General features: G+C 39.8%; 1 protein-coding gene across 1 annotated transcript in view; it reads right to left on the minus strand.

Annotated features, from left to right (window-relative positions):
• The window catches only part of akt1 (AKT serine/threonine kinase 1), a 44,248-nt gene extending 38,517 nt beyond the window's left edge, over positions 1–5,731 (minus strand). Inside the window, exon 1 of the mRNA XM_014980392.2 lies at positions 5,535–5,731. The gene's annotated coding sequence lies outside the window, so the exon portion shown is untranslated. The remainder of the gene's footprint in view (positions 1–5,534) is intronic.
• Positions 5,732–6,000: the final 269 nt, after the last annotated feature.

A 6,000-nucleotide genomic window follows, 5' to 3' on the forward strand; every position in this document is an offset into this window, starting at 1 on the left:
CTCGTGAAAGATTTCATGTTTGAGTTTTCGCATACAAGTATGGTCTGATCCAGACGACTCCAGAGAAGCTCTGGTTGTGTGTTTGATGTTGCTGTTGTGCTGCAAGGCGAATTTCAGTCCCAGTCTCGAGTCTCTTTCCAGCCTCTAACAGGTTTTTCCCCAGGATCTCCCTGTGTTTATAGCTCCATTCATCCTTCCCATCAACTCTGATCAATCTTTTCAATATCTTGGAAGATTTTAAGAGCATACTCATAAAAACTAAAAATAGTTCAATTCCATTTGAACAATTTTTTTTCTCTAATATTTGGAACAGTTAATTGATGGTTACCAAAATATATATCGTTTAATGTTTAACTGATTTAGGAGTTTGTAATGCATCAGAAGAAAAAATAAAAAATACATTTCTTTACAGTATATGATCATGATTTCTTATTAAGCAATTAAAAATATTTTTAATAAAAGTGAAAGTCCAGATGTGCAGCAGTCGCTACCATTTAAAGTCATGTCATACTCATAACATTTTTGAAGTTATTTTGACTCATAATGCATCACAAAGAAGATTAGACAAAAATGGCTACTAAGTAAGATTGCTCGACATGTTTTGATCATAATTGTTAAGTTTCTCCATGAGGCTGTTTGCCAACGTTCTTAAAACAAACTTCTGAAGCCTTCACAGACAGTTATATTTCTACTGACATTAATTTACACATCACTCAATTAATTAGTAAATTTACTAATGTACTAATTAGTAAATTGAGTGATGTGTAAATTGAATACATATGTACACCGCACTTTTCAGTGTTATTTACAAAACCATTCATCTTTTTGCTTCAGCTTCACACTTACTTGCCAATTTGTTTCACTCAATAAGATGAAATACTCTGGAGCTTTTGCATATTTTGATTAAAATCTCAATCTTCAAGGGATGTGGATACATTTGCAAGGCACAGTACGCATGGTTAAAAGGCATACAGGGTCATCTGATAGACTGGCTCAAATCCAAAACACTTATCAGTCATCCATCAACAGCTCACACTAAAACCCTGCAGGCCACCACTACAAAAACACTTGACACTTTGATCCATTCGAGCCAACTTCATAGAATATAAAGGCTGCTTTGAATGAAGGGCAGAAGGAAAACAATGATCAATTGGCATGCTTGCGTACACAAATGTCACACAGAACACCAGGCAATTCCTGACCATTGATTAAAATCAATTTTTCTGCAGCTGCATCAGAGAAAGGCCATCAAAGCAGAGAGAGAGAAAGAGCTGCGTTTCACTGGCCTCATTCAGTTTACTGGCGAGGCCAAACAACAGGAAGTGAATGTGTCTATTGACAGACAACAAGTCATATCAGTACAGCCTGGGGCCTAACTACATCTGTCACCGAGTGTGTGATCAACAAGTTTTTGCTGTGATGCTCTTCTCACTTCTACAAGTGAGCAGATTTGAGATTAAACCATCATAAGCAGAGTTATTTTTTTTGCTCAGAAGTAAGGAACACAGACACCGAGTGCAACTCAAAACTGGGGTTTGTTCAAACCGTCTGATCCCTTCAGCTTCATGACTGCACACCGTGACACAGGCATGAACACATTATACACACACTGGGATACGTCGCATAAACAAACTTGATCGCACACAGAATCACAGTTTAAGAAGCAACACATGCACAAGGACTGGCTCTGGAGCCACAACAGAGCGCTGCTGTTTTAATAGCAGAGACCTGTTGCTACTGCAGCCTGTATGGAAAAAGCTGGGCTGCTGCCAGTGCTGCAGCCAGCAGCCACTAAATGAACCCAGTACCCCGACAGCGGGTCACATGGTCCACAGGCCTCTGGGCCACCGCCTGCCTGCCTGGATGTCCTCATGTCAGGGGCGGTTTTCAATCATTCATCTTTCTGGCTCCGGCTTCAGGAGGGTAGAAAGAGGCTGGAGGTGGGGAAAGAGAGGGGGTGGTAGAGACACCCCATTCAATGCAAATCAGTGTCATGCTGCAGAAGATGCCACACACCGAGCCTGTCAGTGAGCCAGACAGGACGGTCCCATGCATTTCAGGCAGGAAGCAGAAAATCAGGCCGACATCACCACACCACTTCCGTCATCGCAGATCAATAGAAACCGTTTCTCCTCCGTTTTCTAGGCAAACAAGATGAGTCAGCGGCAGATTTGCCGCTACAGAAGGTTGAACAATTATCCAAAGTGATCGCAGGGAATCGAGAAGATCAAATAATCTCACCTGCTAGTGAAACTAGCCCCTGAGGCAGCACTTGTTTGCGTTCAAATGCCACAGTGGAACCAGTATTAGTGTGACCTACTATACAGTCCCAAGTTCCTCTTTCAGGTTCCCTGAAAATAGACCATTGATAATAAGAATATTGCAGCAACTGTGGCCGAGCAACCATGAAAGAAAAGTAGATGTGTTGCAATGACTTGAAACCTTGATGACTCACGTTAATGCATTTACTTTTAAGCAGTTCAGACAAACTGATGTCCATGTCAAAGAAGCAACATGCTCAAATGAAATGGCAAAGAGTTAATGAAACCTCACATGTCCCAAGCAGGTCTGCATCCCGATTTTGTCTGTTCAAAGCATCAAGATTTCAAACAACACTCCTCAGATTCCGCATGTAACCATTTACGTCAACATAACTGCGAGGGGGTATTGGGTGGGAGGTGACTGGTATTTTTTTTAAAAACAGAACATTGAGCGAGCCAAGCAAGTCACCGGCTCCTTCATTACGCCAGCTTGTTGCGTCTTCGCCGGGTCACATGCCAGGCCCCCGTTGCGTACACACAAACGGTCCGACGTAGTCTCATGACCGGTACAAACATTCTGACACTTGAAGGCATGAAGGTTACAGCATGCCTGGGGACAGTGTTGTTCTACAACTCTGGGAAACAGAGACACGCGGAGATTACAGAGTAGAAAACGTTTAAGACAAATCCAACCTTAAACCTAAATCAGATGTACGGACTTGTATTTTAAAAACACTTGTCAAACTGCTGCTGCAAAAAAAAAAAAAAAAAAGAAATCAATCTATGCAACAACAAGCCATAGTCAGATTTTTTTATATTTGTATTTTTTTTGTTATAGCTCATTTAATCAAGAATACCTCTACTCTAGAAGACAACAACTCTCCACTGAAATCACAAACGGAATTTGGCAACTAATCACACTTCTTTTGTGCATATCCACATGTATTTTCTTATTTTCCCTTGATATGCATCTTTTTAAAATAACTTTCTTTTATTTAAATTGTGTGTAATTGTATTCTGAACAACTGCTGCAAAAATGGAGCAGTTGTTTCAGTCAAAAATGGAGGTGTATATAACACTACATGGATCTCAGGAATGTTGAGCTATAAAACAAATTAAAGTGGTGAGTGAAGTGAGTCACAACAGACTACAAGGGACAGATTATCAAATAACATTTAATTGACACCGTAATCAAGCTGCAATAAAACACTATAAGCTACTAATCACTAAAAATGACCACCAAACAGGCTCCAAACACTTGATTGCAGCATGCATGCACCTGGAGTACAGCCCAAACCATTGCCATTCTTCCAGTCAACAACAGAAGGAGGAAGTAAGAAAAAGGAAATAAAATCCCATTGCTTGACCTTCAGAAAGTAGTTCTTCAGGTGAGCTAAAGTAGTCAAGATTTCAGACTGCAGGAAGTACCTCGTTACTGGAAAAACCCATACCCACTCAAAGTGATAACACCTGGAGAATAGCTTTAACTCGTTTGGCAAGTAGCAAAAATCCAAAGAAAACAAATTTCTTTAAAAAATAATAATAATAAATGGATGAATGCATACGAGTCTGCTTTCCCATCACGGCTGTGGGGAGTCAAACTATCATAAAGCTGAATCCCTTCTCAAATACTACTAGAAAGTGTGAGAATTAATATTACAATTTGTAAAAAGTAACTTATTTGCCACATTGTCGATATATTACTCACTATGGGTGTTGAGCATTTCATTCACATCACCATTTTCACCACCTTTGCAGTTCTGCTAATTTTGTACTCAACTTAATGTGGTTTCGAAATGATGTCTTCTACCTTGGGACTTTTCGTCCTGACCAAGTCGTACCCTTCAAGTTTCATACCCACTTTGACAAGCAACTACTTAAAGCAAGCTTCTATAATTTACTCATGGTGAACTTCACCATGAGTAAAGTTCATTGCATCTTTTGTTTTAGATGCAAGGTTTTGGACTGACAAGAACTGTGTGTTATATTTCTGAAAACGGCAATGTTTCACAAACATGGAAAGGATTCAAATGGCCTCATCCTTTGCAGGAATTGGCTTTAAAAAAAAAAAAAAAAAACCTTTAGACTTTGTAGATTATCTTTAATTCGAATGAAATTCAAGTTATATGACTCAATATTTACCACTAGGTTATTTAGAGTTATCCATGAGAGATATAGCTTGAAATATTGAGTGTAGTGGAAAGTTTTCAGTAAAAGCAAAGTGATGCACAGTCTACATGAATAAATGGCTTGTTTACAGGTATGAAATGGAGTAAGAATTGGTCAACCTTCTCCATTCTTGTACCCATTGTGATGTCATCCCAAAAACACAAAAAGCAGAGTTTGTGTTTTATCTTCACCCTACTGCACATAAAAAAAAAAAAAGGAAGTCAATGCTTTAGAGCACATCTCTGTTTTTATTGTTAGCATAAACTTGCTGGTTTTAAAAATAGAAATCTCTGCATAGTAACTTTAAACTTTCATCAACATACTTTTCAACATGCTCGCACAAATAAACTCAGTGATTTAGAGCAGATACGAACAACTGTCATTGCTGTAGGTGGTGTTGATAATGACAGTGAAGACATGAAAAACATGCATTATCTCATTGCACTGATTACTAGAGTGGAAAACTACAAAATAACACTGTTGTGGCCACTTTTCTCCCTTAAGACCTCCCTGAAGTTCTAAATTGTGGACCAAGGGAGTTAAAAGGCCCCATTTTGAGAGTCACAACAAAGGTGGGCTACTGTTATCTCTGTTACTGTGATAATTTAAAACAACAAAGATTAAACGTTTGGCAATCGAGTAGATAAACAAATACAGAGGTCGTTTTTATTAAACAATGAATGAGCTGCCCTCCTCTTGTTGAGCTCATTTGTTTTCATTCGCCTCCCGGGGCCATGAAGCTCCAGCAAAAACAACTTTTCCAGCAGAGGTGGACAGTTTCAAGCACAAGCAGATACTCTGGCGTGCTCGCTGAGGTCATTGTCATAAACTGAGTGGTTTGCATCTCGAAAAGTGGCCTAAATGCTGCATAATAATTCTTAAAGTTGTATTCATAAGCCGACTTTTCTTGTGGAGTAGCTCCATCGGTAAAGAGAAGCCACAAAAGTGGCTAACTCCAGGTTTGCTTTTAGCGATAGAAAGGGGCCTAGCGGGGCAGCTTGGGTGAGAATAACCGCATCTCATGTTAAGTACAATGGGGACCTACCCTGTTTTAGCCCTCGGCCTCTTGTAAACAACCATGCGAAGGAAAAGACGGACATTTACCTGGACAGCAGCTCAACAGTGTGCCCGTCTCATTATACTTTGGTGCTTCGGCGGTGTTTTAAGTTGGTAAGTCCTTCAACAATGTGGACAGAAGTGCTCTCATTTACTCCGTTTCTCTTTGCCTTTCTTCCACTACACCTCCCAAACGCGCTGTCTGCTGTGCCTCTGTGGCAGCCCGCCGTCTCCCGGGTCCTATCGCCCACCTTATATCAGTCGTGCTCACTGGAGGAGTGTCATTGAAAAAAACATGTGCACTGGCCTCGATGAACCCTCTGTTCTATGTAAGCTGCTAGGTAGTTCCCAGTAATACAGCTGCATCTCAAAACAGCAATATATTTTTAAAAGGTTAATTTATTTAACTGATTCAGTTCTAGAAGTAGGATAGCAGAATGTAATATAAATATCCTGTATACAAACATGCAAAATTAAAGAAAATACACAATAAATTCAAACAGAAGCACCCAGT

This window comes from Poecilia mexicana, unplaced genomic scaffold (assembly GCF_051168715.1).
Source record: "Poecilia mexicana isolate PSO_F unplaced genomic scaffold, ASM5116871v1 scaffold_22, whole genome shotgun sequence".
NCBI lineage: Eukaryota > Metazoa > Chordata > Actinopteri > Cyprinodontiformes > Poeciliidae > Poecilia > Poecilia mexicana.